The sequence below is a fragment of the Ornithorhynchus anatinus genome, chromosome 17, assembly GCF_004115215.2.
Source record: "Ornithorhynchus anatinus isolate Pmale09 chromosome 17, mOrnAna1.pri.v4, whole genome shotgun sequence".
Classification (NCBI taxonomy): Eukaryota; Metazoa; Chordata; class Mammalia; order Monotremata; family Ornithorhynchidae; genus Ornithorhynchus; species Ornithorhynchus anatinus.
In genome coordinates this window covers 20,787,550-20,809,098 of record NC_041744.1, presented here as the reverse complement: position 1 = coordinate 20,809,098, position 21,549 = coordinate 20,787,550, and the positions used below count along the sequence as shown (strand labels likewise).

The 21,549-nt window shown below is 50.5% G+C and overlaps 2 non-coding genes across 2 annotated transcripts; both read right to left on the bottom strand.

Moving 5' to 3' along the window:
* Nucleotides 1-9,813: 9,813 nt before the first annotated feature.
* On the bottom strand, nt 9,814-9,951 carry LOC114818114. The gene has a single exon (XR_003765934.1). It is a non-coding gene; the product is annotated as a small nucleolar RNA SNORA7 (small nucleolar RNA).
* Nucleotides 9,952-20,825: 10,874 nt separating this feature from the next.
* Nucleotides 20,826-20,963, bottom strand: LOC114818127. The gene has a single exon (XR_003765948.1). It is a non-coding gene; the product is annotated as a small nucleolar RNA SNORA7 (small nucleolar RNA).
* Between the last annotated feature and the right edge of the window lie 586 nt (nt 20,964-21,549).

Here is a 21,549-nt window from a genome sequence, read left to right as displayed (position 1 = left end):
GGAGGAGGAGGAGGTGGTGGTGGTGGTGGAGGAGGAGGCGGCGGCGGCGCTTATAGCGGCTGCGCACTGGAGCCCTCCCCCTCCTCCTCCCGCTCCCTCCGCCCCTCGGCTTCTCCTAAACCACGCCCCCTGCCGGCGGGGCCCGGCCCGGCCCGCCCGGCCCGAGACACGCCCCCTACCGGCCACGCCCCTCCCCGCCTCCGGTGAGGCCACGCCCCCCCCGGGCCTAAGCGCACGTGGGGCCCCGCTTCCTCATTCATTCATTCACTCATTCATTCATCCACTCATTCATTCACTCATTCCTTCACTCACTCACTCATTCATTCATTCATTCACTCATTCACTCACTCATTCGTTCATTCGCTCACTCATTCCTTCCTTCCTTCATTCATTCACTCACTCACTCACTCATTCGTTCATTCACTCACTCATTCTTTCCTTCATTCACTCATTCCTTCCTTCATTCATTCACTCATTCATCCAATCATTCCTTCATTCATTCACTCACTCATTCATTCACTCACTCATTCCTTCCTTCATTCACTCATTCCTTCATTCATTCATCCACTCATTCCTTCCTTCCTTCCTTCCTTCCTTCCTTCCTTCCTTCCTTCCTTCCTTCCTTCCTTCCTTCCTTCCTTCCTTCCTTCCTTCCTTCACTCACTCATTCACTCACTCATTCATCCACTCACTCACTGACTACCAACTCTATACCAAGTGCTTAGTACAGTGTCCTGCACACAGTAAGCACTCAATAAATACCACTGATTGACTGTACTGTATACAGTACTCTGTATATAGTAAGTGCTCTATAAATATAAAGGATTGATTGATTAAGCCCTTGGGAGCTACCAAGCCCAGAACTGGTATAAAGTCAAACAACAGAAATGTAAAATGTAGCCTCTCCTCCCAAAACTGCCCGAGGAAGTGGTGATTGGTGCCTTCATTCTTATTTTAAGGGCCTCTCGGAGAGATTAAATTGAACATATTTAGCAGGCTTCCATTTGATCCTTGCAGAAAAAAATATTGGGGGGAAGATTTTTTCCCCGCATGTTTTGTCCCTTGTCTTTGAGTGGTTTGAGGCACATTTTACCCTTTATTGGCCATTAAGTCACACTGCTTCTGTAGTCACCAGCATCATCAAGGAGTTTACGTGACCGGTCACTGGGGCCACAGCACCGACTTGGGTGTTTGGGGTCTCTAGTTGGGAGCAGCCAGAGTCCCTGCCCGCAGAAAGCCTTTCCTAACACACCTTGAACGACCCCGTTCGGCACGCAGAGTGGAACAGCACAGGGTTGGAACTGAGGTCAGACTCCTCGCCGATTCTATCCCCGGGGCTGCAGGGTGAGTGAGGTCACCCAAGGTGATAACGGTGACCGAGTAAATGCCCCGCGGAGAATGCCGGACGAGCCCCAAGGCCCAGATGGCAAAACCGAGAATCTCCTCGGGGGGATTGCTTTTCATCCCGGTGGAGATTCGGGTGGAAAAACCAAGAATCTCCTCGAGGGGATTGATTTTCAACCTAGCGGGCCTCCTCTCTCCCGTCCACGGCGATGCCGTGACGTCCAGTTTGCCCAAGCCAGGAGACTTGGGCCGCCCGTCAGCTCCGGGGAATGGGAATCTGACCCAGACGCTTTCACTCCGCTGTCAAGCCCCATGGAGCCCCAGAAATACAAATGCAGATAAGGGGACTGGGGGAGGCGAAGGACTATCTGAATTGCACCCTGACCTCTACGTTGCTGGTCCGGTTTTTATTTTTCAATGGTATCTTTTAAGCACCTACTCTGCGTCAGGCACCATTCTAAGCACGGGGTAGATACAAGCTAATCAGGTTGGACACAGTCCACGTCCCAAACGCGGGGCTCAAGGTCTTAATCCCCATTTTTGCAGATGAGGTAACAGAGCTGCAGAGAGGTGACGTGACTTGCCTGAGGTCACGTATTCTGACTCCCAGACCCAGGTTCTTTCCACTAGGCCAGCCGCTTCTCCATTTAGTTGAGCCTAAGAGGTCAGGTGGCTTGCAGCTCTGAGCCCTCTATCCCCCTTCAAAGCCCTACTGAGAGCTCACCTCCTCTAGGAGGCCTTCCCTATCCCCCTTTTCCTCTGCTCCTCCTCTCCTCCCCATCGCCCCGACTCCCTCCCTCTGCTCTAGCCCCTTCCTCGCCCCACAGCACTTGTGTCTATTTGTACATATTTAGCATTCTATTTATTGTATTAATGATGTGTCTAGATTTATAATTCTGTTTATCTATCCTGATGCTATTGATGCCGCTGTACTTGTTTCGTCTTGTTGTCTGTCTCCCCGCTTTTAGACCATGAACCCGCTGTTGGCTAGGTTTGTCTCTATCTGTGACCGAACTGTATTCTCTAAGCTCTTAGGACAGCGCTCTGCACACAGCAAGGGTTCAATAAATACGACTGGATGAAAGACTCGCAGGATGGGGAGGGAGAGGGGGGAGTACCTCACCATTTCTTTCCATTCCTCCCCCTACCAGCACATTCTCACCCCTTCACCCCTTCACCCCTTCAAATATAACCAAGGGTGGGCTTCCGGGGGGGGGGGGGGGCGTTGAAGTCTTAGAGAAGAAGGAAATGCCGGGCCGCCCCACCAGGCTATCCCACCCACGTTTCCAGAAAAGCAACACCGCATTAGCCTCTTGAAAAGAACAGTGCTAGTAGAAGAGTGATCGCAGAGTAGAAAAATAGTAGTGTGAGTAATAATAATTTGTATTTGTTAAGCGCTTACTACATGCCAAGCACTCTGCTAAGCGCTGAGCACTGTTCTAAGCCCTAGTAACGGTAGCATTGTTATTGACTGAGCACTTACAAACCGCAGTGTAGTCCAGGGGCTGTGTCTAATGAACACTCCGCTGCACTCTCTCACCCCGTCACTCAGGAGACAGTCGCTAAATGTTACTGAGCGAATGCAATAAGCTCAGTTGACCGCTCTGCGTTCATTCAATTCATTCAATAGTACTTATTGAGCTCTTGCTATGTGCAGAGCCCTGTACTAAGCGCTTGGAATGTACAATTCGGCAACGGACAGAGACAATCCCTGCCCAGTGACGGGCTCACAATCTAATCGGTTGCCTAAGAGTTTCTAAGAGTGCCTCGTAGGCCATTCCCCTGCACAGATTTTTTACTCCCAGCATTTCCCGTGTACTGACCTTAACGGTAGGAGACGCCAGGTGTCATCCTCCCAGTTTTACCGATGAAGAAGTTGAGGGAAATAGAGGTTAAATGACTCTCCCAAAACACTGAGCTAGCCAGGCCAAGCAAATTCCAAAGATGCCAGGCCCTTGGACCAAGGAGGGTGCTTTGGGATTCATTCCATTCAATTCAATCAGATTTACTGAGCGCTTACTGCGTGCACAGCACTGTACTAAGCACTTGGAAAGTTCAATTCAGCAACAAATAGTGACAATCCCTGCCCACGACAGGCTCATGGTCTAGAAGGGGGGAGACAGTCATCAAAGCAAGTTGATTTATGACTTCTTGGGTGCCATCTTAGGGGATGGAACTAATAGAAACCGGGGTCTTTGTTCCCACTTTCTCGATCAATCAACAACAGTGTTAATAATAATAATAATTATTATTATAGGATTTGTTAAGCCTTACTACATGCCAAGCACTGTACTAAGTGCTCGGGTGGATAAAAGCAGACCCTGTCCCACACGGGGCTCACAGGTTTAATGCCCCATTTTCCAGATGAGGTAACTGAGACCCAGAGAAGTGAAATGACTCATCCTAGGTCTCACAGCAGACAAGTGGAGGAGCGGGGATTCAAACCCCTGACCTTCTGACTCCCAGGCCAGTACTCTATCCACTATGCCATGCAGCTTCCCTCCAATTATTACTAATAATGACAACTGTATTTGTGAAGCACTTACTTCGTGCCAAGCCCCGAACTCGGTGCCTCAAGATAATCCGGTGAGGCAGAGTCCCTCTCCCACACGGGGCTCACGGCTGCTCCCGAACGAATTCGGTGCCCAAGCCGTGGTCCCATCTTCCAACTTTAAAACCATCGTTTATCCACCATCTAATTCCTCCTCGGTCCCAAGCCCGGACGGAGGGAGAGGAGAGAGGGGAAGGTATTCAAATTTGCACGGCTGTCCAAGACCAATCTGCCCTCTTCTTCGCAAGAGCAGCTTCGGTGCCAATGTCAAAACATTCCAGAAGCGAATTTTTTTTTCCTACCACCAAGGAACCCAAATATCTGGAATCCACTTATCTTGGTAATCTTCCACCCTCTGCGCCGAGGCAGGTTTGGCTCCAGGGTTGTGTTTAGTGTTTCTGCTTCTTACTAAGCATCTAGGTGCTATGGTGACAGGTATTTTAGAAATACAGAGATTCATCAGCACGTGTCCCTCTCCGTAAGGGTTCATCTCTTCGACTGGTTCGGTTACTCGGAGTGAGAGACGCCAATAAAAAAAAGGGATCTAAATTCGGAGCCTGGAAACATTTCCGGCTTTTTAAGAGACTTCTACCCTGCTGTTTGTTTTACATTTGGAAAACGGAGTTTCAAACGAGGACTGAGAAGGATAACAGAAAGAGCAACGTGAACTTGACGACGCCGGTTGCCAGAGTCGCTGGGTGTTCTGGGAAGGGTCCCAAGACCCTGGTTTCCTGTCTTTATACCCAGAAGAGGGGAATTTATTGACAGTAGGGGGGTCACGGGGTGCTGGACTCGGGGGCTGGGAAGGATTGGTGGATTATAAGGGAGAAAATAATGGGGAAAGACGGGAGGGGGAAATGGAGGAAGGGTGAGGGTGGGAGGGTGGGGGAAGGAGTGGGAGAGAGGGAAAGGGGAGAAGGGAAAAGTGGGAGGAGAGTGGAAAAGGGGAGTTGGGGAGGGAATAATAATGAAAATATCTGTGGTATTCGTTAAGCTCTTATTAATAATAATAATCGTATTTGTTAAGCACTTACTATGTGCCGAGCACTGTTCTAAGCACTAGGATAGATACAAGGTAATCAGGTTGGACACGGTCCCTGTCCCACCCTGGGCTCACAGTCTCAATCCCCATTTTACAGTGAGGGAAATGAGGAACAGAGAAGTGCCTTGCCCAAGGTCACACAGCAGACGAGTTGCGGAGCCGGGATTAGAACCCAGGACCTTCTGACTCCCAGGCCCCTGCTCTATCCACTAGGACATGCTGTTTCGGCTTATTAGGTGTTAGGCACTGCACTGAGCGCTGGGGTAGATACGAGATAATCGGGTCAGATATGAAGAAGGAGAAAGAGAGAGGAGGAAGTGGGGAAGAGGAGATGAGAGGTGAGGTGGGAAAGGAAAGGGGAAGTGGGAAGAGGAAAGGGGAGGGAGGGTGGGGAAAGAGGAAGGGGGAGGTGGGAGGAGCTCTAGCTTCCCATGGAAGTTATTTAAGTAGCTTCCTTGGGGTTTTTCCCCTCTACTCTGGGTAAAATCCTGGGATGTGGATGTGGGCCCCGCTCACGTCTGCTGCTGAGGGGATGAGGGGAGGAGGGAGAGGGGCATCCTAATGGGGCAAGGTGGAGGAGGGCGGAGACGGTGCTTTGGGGAAGCTGCTCCTGCCCAGCACCGTGGGATGGATCCTGCCGCCCAACTGGCAGATTTGCTCCCCCGGGGCCAGTCAAAGGGCCCTAATTGGCCCCTTCCTGCTGTTTGTCCTAATAAATCACCTTGGAGCCACCTCTGTTTGCCTGCAGTGGAGCAGTCAAGGTGAACGGGGAAGCCCCTGGGGCTCCTAAATCACCGGATGAATGCAGAAGTCGAAAAGAGCAGCGTGGTCTAGTGGATGGATCCCTGAGTCAGAGGACCTGGGTTTGAATCCCGACCCCGCCCCTTGTCTGCGGGGTGGTCTTGGGCAAGTCACTTGGGCCTCAGTTCCCTCATCTGTAAAATGGGGATTGAGACTGAGCGCCACGTGGGACAGGGACTGAGTCCAACCTGATGAGCTTGTAGCGACCCCCTAAAGTGCTCAGTACAGTGCCTGGGATATTGTACGCGCTTAACAAATACCTTAAAATAAAAAATTTAAAAACCAGGGTGTGGGTGGACCGAGACACACCAGGCAAACACCTCGCAAGGTATCATGTTCTACAATCACCCAGCCACAGCAGCAGGAGGGAGCCGTGACGCTCTGTTCAAGGGTTAAAAGCCCTCCCGGAGTCCCGAAAACCTCCATCGAGGCATGGCCTAGAGGAAAGGGCACGGGGTTGGGAGCTAGAAGGCTTGGGTTCCAATCCTGGTTTTGCCACCTGCCCCCTATATGATCTTGGACAAGTCCCTTTAGCTTCTCGGTGCCTCAGTTTCCTCATCTGTAAAATGGAGATAAAGGTACCTATTCTCCAACCCTCTTGGACTGTGTGGGCCAGGGTCTGTGTCCGATCTGGTGATCTTGTTTTTATCATGGTGCTTGGGACACAATAAGCACGTAACAAGTTTTTACAACGATGATGATGATGATGATAATGCTGATTATCATTACCATCATCAAAGATCTGATCGATTCCTCTATTTCGTCCTTCCACATTTGCTCTGCTCTGTATTCGATTCTCCTCCTCCCTCCAACTCTCACTATTTGTAAATCATTTGTCTTTCCATCTGCCCAATTAGATTGTGAGCTCCTTCGGGACAGGAAAAGTGCCTCTTGTTTTGCTTTCTTCTCCCAAGTGCTGGGTATAGTGGGTTGCATTCGGTTGGGACTCAATCAATGCCACACTTATTAATAATAATAGTAATTAAAAAAACAATAGTAGGATCAAAAGCTCTAGGGAGGAGACCCAAGAACAGGCTCAGGACCCATAGTTAAGCTTCCGGGGGCTGAGCTGGGCTGCTCAAGGGATTAAGTCAGAGGATATCGGGTTGCCAAAGTGGTTGCTAAGTGGCCCAGGGAAGGAGAAGTCAAAGGCCTCACTGAAATATTGATGCTTCCGGCAGGGAAACAAGAAGAGCAAACTGTAGCCCCTGAAGCGAGCGGGGAAAATGGAGAATATCGGGGCTTCGAAAACACCACCAAAGATCAACTCAGCCCCAGGGATGATGGATTCAATCTTAGCCTGGCTGGGGTGGACCGGCCATTCATCCAGAGTTCACCTGGTCACATTCTGCACCGGACACCTTTCTGGCCCGTGTTTTGATTTTCGCACCTGGCCTCCCTCCACTCCCGCCATCCGGTTCCACGGCTCAGAAGCGGCGCCCACGTTCACGGTGACCCGGGAGGGGAGCATGGAGACTCCGGAGAGGAGGGCGTCAGGGGTCCCCCGAAAGAACACTCTAGTTTTGGGGGGATTCCTGCCAAGACCCTTTCACGGTTCATTCCTTCATTCATTCAATTGTATTTACTGAATTTTACTGTGTGCAAAGCACTGTATTAACCACTTGGGAGAATACAATATAACAACAAAGAGACACATTCCTGCCCACAGCGAGCTCACAGTCTAGAGGGGGAGACAGACAATAATATCAATGAATAGATAAATAGACAAATTACAAACAAATAAACAAACATATATATACACATATGCTGGGGTAGGAGAGGGAGGATGAATGAAGGAGCAAGTAATAGCGGCGTAGAAGGAAGCGGGAGAAGAGGAGAGGAGGACTTAGTCCGGGAAGGCTTCTTGGAGGAGATGTGCCTTCAAGAAGGTTTTGAAGTGGGGGAGAGGAATTATCTGTCTGATATGAACAGGCTGTCCTGTTTCTCTAACCGGCCCATCAACCTCGGCTCCGGGCTCCTCCCCGCTCAAAGGCTAGATCCGATTGGGAATGAAAGCTCCCTGTAAGCAGGGTTCATGTCTACTTATTCTACTCTACATTCCCAAGTATTTAGCGCATGCTCTGTAATAATCATAAATAAATAATTATGGTACTTGTGAAGTGCTCCCTATGTGCTACGCACAGTTCTAAGCGCTGAGGTAGATTCAAGTTAGGTTGGGCACAGTCCCTGGCCCGCGTGGGGCTCACCGTCTCAATCCCCATTTTACAGATGAGGTAACTGAGGCCAAGAGAAGTGAAGTAACCCGCCCAAGGTCACACGGCAGACAGGTGACAGAGCCGGGATTAGAACCCATGACTTTCTGACTCCCAGGCCCGGGCTCTATCCACTACAGCCACGCTGCTTCTCAAGGGAAGGCATCCTAGGTAATAATAATAATAATGTTGGTATTCGTTAAGCGCTTACTATGTGCCGAGCACTGTTCTAAGCGCTGGGGTAGACATAGGGGAATCAGGTTGTCCCACATGGGGCTCACAGTCTTAATCCCCATTTTACAGATGAGGGAACTGAGGCACAGAGAAGTTAAGTGACTTGCCCACAGTCACACAGCTGACAAGGGGCAGAGCTGGGATTCGAACTCGGTAGGTAGGGAGAATGGCACGAGCCACGCCTGGAGCGGAGGGGGCCTGTCTAAGAAACGCCAATGAAATGCCACGGCCTGATGGAGAGAAACTGAGGCCGCCCCCGAGGGGCACAAAAGATAGAGCGCACCAAGTTGCCCCAGGCCCAACCTGGTGTGGAATAGTTTGAGATCCGGAGGGACGGACCAGGCGGTCCCCCAATTCCAGGTACTCTCTCAGGGCGTCCTGGAACGCCGCCCACCGAGATCAGGTCTGGAAACAACCACCTCTTTGTTCTCGGGACTAACCTTGAAACTCCGGCCGGCTTCAGCAACCCGATGGGCCCCTGGCCCTGGCGGGCCCCCTCGTTGGCTTTCCTCTTTCCTCGAGAATGAGAGCAGGAGAAAAAGCCGGCGGCCAGGGGAGATTTTTCCACTGCGAGCGTCTGGTCTCCGACCGCGGCATGCCGTGCCTACCGTCCCGAAGGGGGTCAGTCCTGAGAGAGACAAGAAAATTCCATCAACGGGAGAATAATACGGTTGACTGCTCCAAACAGCGCAGGCATTCAGGAGATTATGTACTTATGGAGTGGGTGTGCTCGGGGGCTCCGACGCCCAGACAGGCCGGCTCCGGGTGCCCAGGATGCCCCGGCCACCTCGGCCCTGAGCCCCCTCGCCCTCCACGCCCCGGGCAGGGGGCGAAAACCTCCCATTCCAGACAAGAGCCCGGGAGAGCCAGGGGACCGACACTCATCTTTCGTTCGTTCGATGGTAGTTCGTTCATTCAATAGTATTTATTGAGCATTTACTATGTGCGGAGCACTGTATTAAACCCTTGGAATGTACAATCCGGCAACGGATAGAGACAATCCCTGCCCAACCGTTGCTTCCATCGTATTTATTCAATCATATTGATTGAGCGCTTACTGTGTACTAAGCCTTTGGGACAGTGCACTGTAACAATAAGAAGACACATTCCCTGCCCACGATGAGCTTACAGACCAGCCCTCTGGCCCAGACCCATGGGAGACAAGTGGACAAACGTGGTCCTGGATTGTGGGTGGGGCGAAACGGTTAGTTGGTTGTCGGGGGGCTGTTAGGGGTGTGGAGAGGCTGGGCTCTTTCTCTTGGCAGGACGGTCCACTCCAACCAGCCAACGTCCTAGAGAGGACTGGGACTTTGGTGGGCAGGGAAGGTGCTCTCCTGATGCCGTCGTACTGCACGTTCCCAAAGCGCTTATTACTGTGCTCCGCGCCCGGTAAGCACTCAATAAATTGTCTTGTCTTATGCCGTTGACTCATCTCCGACCCATAGTGCCGCCACGGACATATCTCTCCCAGTAGGCCCCACCTCCGTCCACAATCCTTCTGGTAGTGGATCCGGAGAGTTTTCTTGGTCAAAATCAGGAAGTGGTTTACCACTGCCTTCTTCCACTTAGTAAACCTGAGTCTCCGCCCTCTTTCCCGTGCTGCTGGTGGCCAGCACAGGTGAGTTTTGATTTGTAGCAGATGGCCTTCCACTCGCTAGCCACTGGCCAGGCTAGGAATGGAATGGGCGAGCCTCTGCCTGGCTCTCCCTCCCGTAGCCGAGGCTGGCAGAGTCGTGGAAACTCTCCTCGTGTGATACCGAGAGGGTGCTCAATAAATACTACTGATCGATTGGCTTTTTCTCTGCCCTTCATCAGACGCGTTTATTAACCATCTATCTGGGCCCATTCCCACTTCTGGGTAGTAGTAATATTTCCTTAGCACCCAGTGGGTACAAAGCTCTTACCAAAGTTCAAAGAAGAATGCGACAGATTCTCTCACCGGCTGCGAGCCCGCCCACCTTCCGACCTTCTCTCGCAACACCAGCCCCCGAAGTTTACCCCTTGGCATGGCCCAAGACCCCCTGATCTCTCCCGGCTGTGCAGACATTTAACCTCTCTCCCTCTGCTGTTCTGCGGGGCCCGAGGCAACCCTTTGGCATTTTCCACTCTTTGGAGTCACCCGCTCTGTCCGTCGCGTACAAAGCCGAGAGCCGGCAAGGCCTGCCAACTGGAGTCTGCCTCACCGGGGAAGGCGGGAAGAAGGCCACCTCCCGGGGTTCCGGACCGTGGGCGGCCAGTGACCTCCCAGACGCTCCACCAGTCGCTCGGAGAGAGGAAAAGAGAGGATGGAAATGTGAACGTGCGTGCGTGGGTGTATTCTGGCACCTCTTGGCCCATTCCCCCTCTCCCGAAGGAAACTCCCTCCCCAGATTGGTCGTTGGGATTCCCAGAGCACGGAAACAATCAATGCTCCTCGACTTCCTTTTGCAACGCATACAGATGCTCTCGTTTAGGTTGCCTTTAGCCGCGGACACCACCGCGGGCTTTCTGTCAGGTCTAGTCGGGGCCGGAGAGCTGGAATTAAACAGCGGCACTCTGTCGGTCGAGCCTGCTAGATTAACCCGAGATTAGGTTTCCAACTACCCCTCTGTCTGCCACCGAAGAGGAGCGGGTACCTCAAAACATGAAAGATAGATGGCATCTAGGCTTTAGCACGTCCGCGCACTGCTTTGAGCCTTTAATACGGAGGATTCGGAGCAAAGCGTGCTCGGCTGTTGTCATTCATAACTGCAGCCTCTATCTCTGTTCTGCACCTTTTTTTTCCTGAGGTTCAAGCTTCCAAATGTTCCCTCGGGGTGAAATCCAGGGAAAGGGCATTTTGGCCTCCCTTTTGGGGGAGAGGGGAAGCGGAGAACGGAGAGGTTACGCATCGCGCCCCAGGTCACACAGCGGGTCAACCGGGCGGAAAAGATTAAAACCCACGTCTCCGACGTGGCGGCCAACGGCCTATCAAGTAGGCGATACTGCAGCCTCCTTCAAAGTGGGAATCGGATAAATCCTCAAGGCTGCCACAGGGAAACAAGAGAAACGCCCTGGGCCGATTTCAAGGCGAGATCCCCTCCCTCTCCACCAGAAGCCTAGAGCGAGAGCCCCAACAAGAAAAATGGGTGCAAAGGGGAATTATTGGATGGATCCAGCTGAATTTGGTTGGAAGGGATTTCTTGGAAAAGAGACTTCTGCTCTTCAACTATCCTCTAGTAGATTTAGAAGATTTGTTCTGTCTGCCTGGGTGGGAGAGGGATTGAATTAAATTTCTCTCGGGTGAAGTCTGGGTCACGGGCCATTCGTCCCAATGTGTGGGTTCTGGAAAAGGTGCTGACAGAGAGAAGCAGTGGGGCCCGGGGGGTAGAGTCGGGAGACCTGCGGTCGGATGCGGGCTCCGCCCCTCGTCTGCTGTGTGACTTTGGGCAAGTCGCTCAACCTCTCTATGACTCGGTCTCCACTTCTGTAAAATGGGGATGAGATCAACCGGGAGCCCGCTGCAGGACAGGGGTGGGTCTGATCTGATTACCGTGCTCCTCTCCCGGTGCTTTGGCAGAGAATGACTGCTTAGTAAATACCATAATCATGATCAGAACCTGCAGAAATCCCTGTTGCTGACTAGAGCCTCTGCTCCTCTCTGGCACTCTCTGAGGCGGGGAGCGTGTTGAGTGCGATCCCCGGCCCAAGAAGCAGGATTCCGGCACCAGAAAAGGGTGGAAGTCGGGGCCGGGTAAAGGACTGTGAAGCCTCCCCGGTCGGGAGTGGTAACGGTGTGGGGTGTTTTTCCACCTTCTCCTGGCTGCACCGTTACCCTCATCAGATCTTTGTCTCCAAAAAACACCCACCGGCACGGAATGGAAAACCTTGGCTCAGGCTGCCACCATCCACACGGCCAGCGGGCACGCGGAGCTGGGGGCGGTGGGTCACTGACGCCTCGACCGCGTTCTCTGCCTCTGTCTCTTCCTCTCGGAGACCCGGAGAACTTTCCCGGGGAAATGCCCGGCATTGCCCGGGGCAAACCTAAAGCCAGCTCCGGTCTAAGGAAGGGGGAGAAGGCATGGCCTAATGGAAAGAACCTGGAACTAAGAGTCAGGAGTCCCGGTTTCTAATCCCAGCTCTGCCGGGGGCCTGCGGTGTGACCTTACGGTCCTCAGTTTCCTCCTCTGTAACATGGGAATGTCATTTGCTCACTTCACGTGACAGATCACCACTCTCCCCATCTTTAAAATATTATTAAAATCACATCTCTTCCAAGAGGTCTTCCCTGGTTAAGTCATCTTCCCCCCATTCTCTCTCCCTTCTGTGTTGCCCAGGCATTTATGATAATAATAATAACAGTGGTATTTGTTAAACGCTTACTATGTGCCGAGCACTTTTCTAAGCGCTGGAGACCTGTACCTTTTAATCGCCCGGTATTCACTTCCCCCACGGTACTTTCGGATATATCTATAATTTATTTTTATGTCCGTCTGCCCATCGAGACAGAAGCTCTTTATGGGAAGGGAATATGGGCCTGCTGCGTGACCTTTAGGTCCTCAGTTTCCTCATCTGTAACATGGGAATGTCACCTGCTCTGTCTCCCTCTTAGGTGGTGAATCCCTTCATATACAACCTTCCACCACTCTCCCCATCTTTAAAACCTTATTAAAATCACATGTCCTCCAAGAGGTCTTCCCCGGCTGAGCCGTCTTTCCCCCATTCCCTCTGCCTTCTGTGTTGTCTAGACATTTGAATCTCTGCCCTTTAATCACCCAGCACTCACCTCACCCACAGCACTTTAGGATATATCTGTAATTTATTTTTATGTCTGTCTCCCGATCTAGACAGTAAGCTCTTTTTGGGAAGGGAATCGTCTACTCGTTTTGTCTACTTGCTTTGTTTTGTGGTCTGTCTCCCCCTTCTAGACCGTGAGCCCGTTGTTGGGTAGGGATTGTCTCTGCTGCCAAATTGTACTTTCCAAGCGCTTAGAACATTGCTCTGCACACGGTAAGCGCTCAATAGATACTACTGAATGAATAAATGGAATATGTCTCTCAACTCTGTTGTATTCTCCCGAGGGCTTAGTAGAGAACTCTGCACACAGAAAGCCTTCAGTAAATACCACTGATTGAAAAAGCTTAAAAAAACCAATTGGATGACACGCTCCTGGATAACCAATAGTTAATCGTCCTTGAGTACATCACTGTCAAGCCAACGAACCCTCTGAAAAAGGTGCCTGTTTCATCTGAAGAAATCGTTGGCCTCAGAGAAAACCACAGATTTATATCCTTAGAGGATATTTTGCCTTCACGCCTCAAAAGAACGTAAAAAAAAAAAATACTCCTTCAGCGTGGAGGGAAAATGCTGTACATTTGGAAGAACGGGGACAGGGAGACCTAGTAAAGAGATCATTAGAGTGGCAACCCGCCGTGATTCTGCATGAAGGACACGTGGTGCTTTCTTTATGGAGTGAGACGATTGTAATTCAAAAAATACCAATGATTGATTGGAACAGAGACAGTGTCTGATCGGGTTATCTTGTATCTGGCCCAGCACTTGGCCCAGAGTAAGTGCCCAATAAATACCATCATTATAAAGACTCCGGGGACTCTGAGGGTTAATTAGGAAATGCACGTAAAATGATTTCAAGACCGACGTTCCAGATGAAGGCAAGAACTCAAAACAAGGACGTGTCCAGAGGGAAAAAGCATGTTCCTTTTTCCCTCCTCTTCTCAAGGTCACGCAAACCGCTCGATCCTGATTAAAGCCTCGTTGTCTTAAAGCTGAGGGACATCGGCGATCTTGGCCCTCAGGACAGAGGGACGGAAAAATCACCAGGCTCGCTTAAAGTTTTTTGGTTTGTTTTCTTCTGGAAGACGATGCTAGTTTCGTTTTCAGAAGAAACATATGACTGATTGTCTCTGGGAGCTACCTAATTTTTCATCATGTTATTACATCGCAAGTAAGATGGTTGCTCTTAAAAGTTATTCCCTTTTTCGATCTCAAAATAAAGATCTGCTCCGCCCAGAGCCCTATCCAACAGGGTGAGGGGGGCCGTGCATTTTAGGAAGACCGCGATGAAGTCTCCCATCATAAATGACGGCGGAGCCTTGGCTCGGGCAGGAAGATCCGGGGGAAATGAACCTGCCTGAAGGAATCGATTGTAGTGTTGGAGGTTTGGGCGGAGTCACCTGCACTATGTCTTTCTCCTGCCACTCGTGTGTACCGTGGATCACTCTTAATAACTGTGGAATCTGTGAAGTGTTTACTATGTGCCAAACACTCTACTAAGTGCTGAGGAAAAGACAAGATAACCAGGTTGGATGCAGCCCCTTTCCCACACGGGGCTCAGGTCAAAGAAGGAAGGAAAACAGGTACTGAATCCCTGTTTTACAGATGAGGAAACTGAAGTAGAGAGAAGTTAAGTGTCCTGCCCAAGGTCACCCAGAAGACAAGTGGCAGAGCTAGGATTAGAACCCAGGTCCTCAGACTTTCAGGCACACGTTCTTTCCACTAGGCCACATTACTTCTCAAACATCATCCCGATTCACCTGAAATTCATTGCAAATCATTAGTACTTCCCACAGGCCAAGCGTAGACCGAAAGGTTAGTTTGGGATTTTTATTTTTAAGACCTGTGAGGGCTAAGGCTGGACCTGTAGACTGTAATCTCCTTGCGGGCAGGGATTGTGTCTACCAACTGCACTGTATTGTCCTCTCTCAAGAGTTAAGTAAAGTGTTCTGCACAAAGTAAGTGCTCAATCAATCGGTGGTATTTCCCGAACACTTACTACGGGCAGAGCCCCGTTCTAAGTACTGGGGAGCGTACGATACAAGAGAATTAGCAGGTGCTTTCCCTGTCCATAATGAGCTTACAATGGGTAAATTCCACTGATGATGGATTGATAGTTTGCAGGCTTGGGACTTTCTACCTGTAGTAGTCGGGTAGAAGCAGGCCCCAGACCGACCATCGGTAGGCACCAGGAAGAGGTCTAATCAGCCCCAAATAAAGGGCGAAGGCTGGGTTTTTAGCGGGGCACGATCACGACAGAAAGCCTGGGGTTTTCACTTCAAAGTCAGACTCATCCAGGTATAAAAAGAAAAGCCACAATTGTCTCAGCCCACGCCTCCAAAGCCCAAGAGGGAAGCTGCTGTTTGTCCTTGTTCAGAGTCACGGTGGGCTGCCATTCTAACGACCTCCTTAATTGGTCTCCCCTGATCCCGGTCCTTCAAGTTATATGGCGATTTCCCTCCAGAGTGAAGGATTTTTTTTTCTGTCTTTGTGAGGCGTGAAGGCGAAATATCCTCTAAGGATATGAATCTGCAGTTTTCTCCGAGGCCAACCATTTCTTCCTATGTAACGAACACCTTTTTCAGGGACTTCATTGGCTGGACACTGATATACTCAAGGATGGCTAACTCTCGATCAACCCAGAATGTGACATCCACTTGGTGGATTATCCATGGCTGGTTTGTTTTTTTAAGTTTTTTCCAGCTTGCTTCTCTTGGCTTCTCCTATCCCGGACCACCTCCCCCATCCTTCAGACAGCTATAGAGAGTTCCAGCCTCTCTTCCTTGATTAGTTAAGTCTCAAACTGTCAATCAACAAAATTTGCTGGGTAACCTTGGGCAAGTCACTTAACTTCTCTGGGCCTCAGTTACCTCACCTATAAAATGGGGATTAAGAGTGTGAGCCCACTGTGGGACTGGGACTGTGTCCAACCAGATTAACACAATGCTAAGAACTGATCTTAGCACATAGTAAGCACTTAACAAGTAGCATAATAATAATTAGTATTATTGAGCGCTTACTAAGGGCAGAACACTGTAAAAGACAACATAGTTGGCGGACAAATCATTTAATGTCTGTCCCCTCCGCTCCCGAGGCTGTAAGCTCACTGTGGGCAGGGAACGTGTCTACCAACTCTGCTGTATTGAACTCTCCCAAACATTCAAAATAATGCTAATGGACGTGGTGAGTGCTTAATATAGATCATTGCTTGATTGATAGATTCTATAAATTTGTAATTGATTTTAATGTCTGTCTCCCCTTCTAGACTGTAAGCCCCCGGAGGGAAGAGAATGTGTCTACCACCTATTATATTCTCCCCTGCTCTTAGTGCAGTCCTTTGCACAGAGTAAGTGCTAGACTGTAAGCCCGTCAAAGGCAGGGACTGTATCTGTTGCCGACTTGTTCATCCCAAGCGCTTAGTACAGTGCTCTGCACATAGTAAGTGCTCAATAAATACTATTGAATGAAAGTAAGTGCTCAATAAACACCTTTAAAAACTAAAAAAGAAACCCTTTTGTCTGTAGCACTCATATACATATCACTTCATTGCTCCGCCTATCTCGATTTTATTTTGTGCCTGTCTCGCCAACAAGATTGTAAAGTCCTTGAGGGCAGGGACTCGGTCTCCTTCTAGTGTACTCTCCCAAGCGCTTATTGCAGTGCTCAGTAAATACTACTGATTGAGAAGCAGCTTGGCCTAGAGGAAAGAGCGAGGGCCTGGGAGTCGAGAAACCCGGGTTCTGATCCCGGCTCTGCCGCTTGCCTGCTGTACGATCTTGGGCAAGTCACTTGAGCAAGTCGTTTGAACTTTCTCTGAACCTCGGTTTGCTTATCTGCAAAATGGGGATTAAATTCCCGCCGTCCCTCCTCGTTAGACAGCGAGTCGCCAAATGGGTGAGGAACCGTGTCTGGTGCGATTGAATTGTAGCCACCTTAATGCGTGTATAGTGCTTGGCACATAGTAAGCACTTAACAGATATCCCTGTTATTATTATTAAGGGTGGTTAATGGCTTGCCATGGCTCGGGTGCTGCGAATTAATCAGGAAAGGCTTCTTGGAAGAGGTGGGACCTTAGGCCGTCTAAGCCTTTCTCCACCTTTTTCCCTCTTCACTTTATCTGTTGCTTTGTATTATCAGCTCCACTGACCTACCCCTTTCTGAGTTAATTGAGAATCAACTGTACTTTAGCACCCAAGTATCAGACGGCTACAACTGTCTAGATTACTTAAGAGGAAGCGGAGTGGCCGAGTGGATGGAACGTGGGCCTGGGAGCCGGAGGACTCGTGTTCCAATCCTGGCTTTGCCCCTTGCCTGCTGTGTGTGCCCTTGGGCAAGTCACTTAACTTTCTGAGCCTCAGTTTCTTCAACGGCACAATGGGGATTCAAAACCTGATCTCTCTCCTACTTACACTGTGAGCCCCGTGACGGATAGGGACTACGTCCGAGCTGATTAACTTGTATTTACCCCAGGGTTTAGGACAGTGTTAGACATAGGAAGAGCTTAAAAAAACCAGAGGTAAAAATAACGGTCTGGGCCCGGAAGACTCAGATGATGGGGGAAAGAGAAGCAAATTGGACTGGTTTGGTAATCAATCGTATTCATGTGAGCACTTACTGTATGCAGAGCACTGTACGAAGCGCCTGGGAGAGCCCGATATAAGAGAGTTGGTAGACTCACAAAGTAACCTCCAACTCTACACTCTGGGTTCAGTGGCTCTGGAAAGATTGCCATCACAAGAGTGGACGTTGTTCTAAGTTGGTATAGTGTAAATGCCCAAGGAAAATAGCCTCTGAAGGCCCAGGATTTCTGTTCATTGTTTGGAGGAGAAAGAATTCATTCAGGAGTACCCGACTGTGAAAAAGTCATTTGACCAAGATGCTTTCATATCAGTCAAACCTCTCTGAATATCCAAAAAGAAAAAAAAAGTTGTGCAACGAACCCCTTATTGTTTGTCTTTCATTTCCATCAACATGTTGCGCTCGCGTATAACTGAAGGGCAAATTCTTCCGGACAGGCATCCTGGGACGAGTATTTTGGAATTCCATCCCTTCGTTTATACTTTTGAGATAACAGGAAAATGAAACGCTGCATGCATTTAGCGAGAGAGCAGGGCCTCTGGCTCTCTCCTATGTGTTCCCTGCCAGATTTCCTTTCGAACAACGTAGGCATCCGTCAATCGATAGCATTGACTGAGCGCCTGCAGGGCACTGTACTAACCACTTGAGAGAGTACAATAAATATAACTGATTTTAGCATTTGTCTCCACGACCGGATTGTAAACTCCACGAGGACAGGGACCGCATCTATCAGCTTCATCGTATTGTGCTCACCCAGCGTTTAGTACGGTGCTCTGCACACAGTAAGTGCTCAATAAATATCACTGATTGACTAACTGACAGGAAAAAGTCACGATCCTTGCCCTGGAGGGATTTACAATCTAACCAAAATGGAAGGGACATTGCCTTAGGGGAATGATGGTCTCATTCCCGGTAGCGGGGTGTTAGTGTGTGATTATTTACCAGTCAGAGTCACATCTTTTGAGCACTTACTGTGAGCAGAGCACTGTACTACGTGCTATCGCTTCACTTCTCTGTGCCTCAGTTCCCTCATCTGTAAAATGGGGATTAACTTCTCCTCCCACCAATTCAGATGGTGAGCGCCATAAGGGACAGGGACTGGATCCAATACCACAATAAACAGACCCACTCCCTGCCAAGCTTACGGTCTAGAGGGAGAGGCAGACATTAATATAAATCAATAAATGACAGATATGTACCTAAGTGCTGCGGGACTGGGAGGGGGGATGAATAAAGGGAGACAGAGCAACACAGAAGGGATCGAGAGGAGAGAAAAGGAGGGCATAGTCAGGGAAGGCCTCTTGGAGGAGATGGGCCTTCAGTAAGGCTTTGAAGAGGGGGAGAGTCATTGTCTGTGGGATATGAGGAGGGAGGGCGTTCCGGATATCAAGGGCTGAGTAGTTAGAGCACCCAGTACGCACCAAACATGATCCCCGCCCTTTGGGACTCAGCATTCTAAGGCAACTGGGCCTCCATGACCCTCTCGCACATGCTGTGACAAACACGCACCCCTTCTGGGCCTCAGTTCAACTTTCTGAAAACTCCCCTGATTGCGAGCAAACCTCTCTGAACCCTTTCGTTAATGGGAAGGTCAGGTGGAGAGCATCTCGTTCAGTTCTCCTGACCTCGGGGACGGCCAAGGCGGCTTTGAGATCGGAAGACGGCCAACCGTAATGGCTGCTGCTCCCCTCGGACGGTGCTCTCCGAGTGGATCGTGGGTGATAACCGACCCCAGGAAGGGCATGGGAGGGAGAGGAGGGCTGACCGATCGGGGTCTCCGTTCCCTGCCCTGCCGCCATCCGGGGATTGATTTCCTCTCCCTCTGTGAGGTGTGAGGGGGCAGCGGGGAATGCCCACGGGTTTCCTCGAGGGGCATGTGAGCTGGAAAGAGCTGACGGGCTCCAGGGTGATGAGGGCCATTAATCCTGCCGGTAACTCATTAACCCCAGGACATTCCACGCACCAACGTCAGTGCTGTTGTTAGAAAACAGCACGGCCTCGAAAATCAGCAGCAGTTGGCTTTTAAAGGCCTCGCTGCAGAGAACCCCCCCCCCCCATACCAAAGAATTCCCTTAAACCAGGACCCCCCATACTAAAGAATTCCCTTATACAAGGACCTCCTTATACCAAAGCCCCTTAAGTCGGTCCTTCGGTCTCATGATAAAGAGGCCCACCTGCCATTTTGTTTTTTAAATGAGTGAGCTGAGGGTATCTGGGCACTCACCCCTTGGGTTCAAAGAGAGGCAGGAGAAGCGCGTGGTCCGACGGACGTTTCGGGTCGGGGGGCTCGGCGTGGGTCGTGACGATCGGAGCCACGGCAGAGATGGTCTCGAAGGTGAAGGGCATCTGAGCGCGTCCCCCGCTTGGTCTGTGGCTTTTCTGCCCTCAGACCTAAGGGCTGGCGAACGTGAGTCTTAGCGAAGGTCTGGCCTGGCCAAGCTTTTCTCTGAAAAGATAAAAGAATAGTGTCTCACGTGAGGGCTTGGTCTCGCTTGGGTCTCCAAGGCTCCCCATCAGAATCCGTCCTGTCACCACAGTCCAATTCCACGTTTCTGGAGAGCAGAGGAGTTACTTACGGTGTTTTCTACTAGGCGCTAAGCACGATCGTAAGCACTGGGGTAGAGACGAGATAATCGGATCAGATCAGGTACAGCCCTTCTTTCACCCGGCGTGCACAAAAACAGTGTAGTCTAAATAAATAAAAAAATTAATTGTAGTATTTAAGCGCTTACTACGTGCTACGTGCAAAGCACTGTTCTAAGCACTGGTGGATACAAGGTGATCAGGTCGTCCCACGTGGGGCTCACAGTCTTCATCCCCATTTTACAGATGAGGGAACTGAGGCCCTGAGAAGTGAAGTGACTTGCCCAAAGTCACACAGCTGGCAAGTGGCAGAGCGGGGATTAGAACCCGTGACCTCTGACTCCCAAGCCCGGGCTCTTTCCACTGAGTCCCGCATCTAGCGGATAGAGCACAGGCCTGGGAGTCAGAAGGATGTGACATGGGGATTAAGACCGTGAATCCCACGTGGGGCGGTGTCCAAGCCGATTTGCCTGTCTCTACCCCGTCGCTGAGTACGGTGTCTCGTCTCGTCTCACGCCGTCGAGTCGTCTCCGGCCCACAGCGACTCCATGGACACATCTTCCCCAGAATGCCCCACCTCCACCTGCAATCGTTCCGGTAGTGTATCCATAGGGTTTTCTTGGGAAAAATATGGAAATGATTTACCACTGCCTCCGTCCATGTGGTAAACTTAAATCTCCGCCCTCGACTCTCCCGTGCCGCTGCTGCCCGGTACGGGTGAGTTTTGACTTGTAGCAGACTGCCTTCCACTCTCCAGCCACTGCCCAAGCTAGGAATGGAAGGGCTAGGCCTCTGCTTGACTCTCCCTTCCACAGCCAAGACTGGTAGAGCACAGAAAACTCTCCGGGAGCGATCCTGAGAGGGGAGTACGGTGCCCGCCATACCGCAGTTATTATTATTACTGCCACCTAGGAGGGAAAGGTGAGAGGAAAAACTGTAACCACACGGTGAGTCTAGTAAGAGCTTGCTGCTGCTCCTGATCATCTCCCGATGGAGATGAAGACAAAGAAACTACTCTAAAGTGGGAGTGATCCAAGGCTCATCCTTATTTTTCTACCCAGACCTGGAGAATCAGATTAAAGAAATCTCCAACCTTCTCCTGTCCATCTTCTCATCTCTCTCTCTCTCCCCAACTCACCCGCCGATCAACCAGCACAATCGAGGATCTATTCCCCCTCCCTCCGAGTGTTGATGAAATCAGTATACTTCTCTGGATCCAGCTAAGTAGACTGTCTCCCCGCCTCCTCTAGACAGTAAGCTCCTCGTGGGTGGGGAATGTGTACACCCACTCCATCATATTATACAAGTGCCGAGTTCAGTGGTCTGTGCCTAGTAAGTGCTCAATAAATACCACCGGCTGAAGGATTGATCAGACTGTGAGCTCCCGGGGGGCAAGGGTGGGGTCGATTCTCAAACCGAGGAGTAGGTTGACCATCCGGCACCGGTCCCCA